Source organism: Dipodomys spectabilis, unplaced genomic scaffold (assembly GCF_019054845.1).
Source record: "Dipodomys spectabilis isolate Male_0828 unplaced genomic scaffold, ASM1905484v1 ptg000545l, whole genome shotgun sequence".
NCBI lineage: Eukaryota > Metazoa > Chordata > Mammalia > Rodentia > Heteromyidae > Dipodomys > Dipodomys spectabilis.
In genome coordinates this window covers 1754026-1754735 of record NW_024871222.1, presented here as the reverse complement: position 1 = coordinate 1754735, position 710 = coordinate 1754026, and positions in this window count along the sequence as shown.

Here is a 710-nt window from a genome sequence, read left to right as displayed (position 1 = left end):
AAAAATCATTAACAGTCATCTCTAACATCCATAACATTCTGCTTCCACTTTCAATGTCAAGAACTAAATATCCAAGCCTTTTTATTGATTGGGTGTGTTTCCTAGGAAGGAAGACAGAGGATGTGGATGGTGACAGTGGAAAAATATGTGTATTGGTTCCCTGTCCACATTTTCTACCTTTTAAAAAAGTGCTACTGAAGAACTCCCATATCTACTTGACTATGCTGCACAAGATCCAGATAAATGAAGACATTTATGCCGGTGGATAGTCACATATATTAACAAAATCCAGTTCCTGAAAAAAAGTTACTAGTATAAATTATTGTCTATAAAATGGTTTCTTTTCCTAGCAAAACAAAATGTAGTATTAAATGATTACCCCAGATTTCTTTGTGATTTTATGCTGTCTCAGTATCAAAATGTTCTCTAATTCCAGTAACATCCAAGCATAAAAGTCATGATTTGAAGATCTGAGTAGTTTTAGATACAAAGGTACATAATAGCTTCCTTCCTGCAGAGACATGTGATGGTAATTATGATTGATTGTATTGTAGTTCTCTTCTTTTTCCTCTTTATCTCAAGTGGTGCATATCTTGGCATATTACTCTGTCCTGCATCAGCTTCTTGTAGGTGAGGTTTACCTCTACTCTGCAATGTCAAGATGGGTCATGTGTCTTACTTTAGCTTACAAAAAGTAATCAGAAATGATC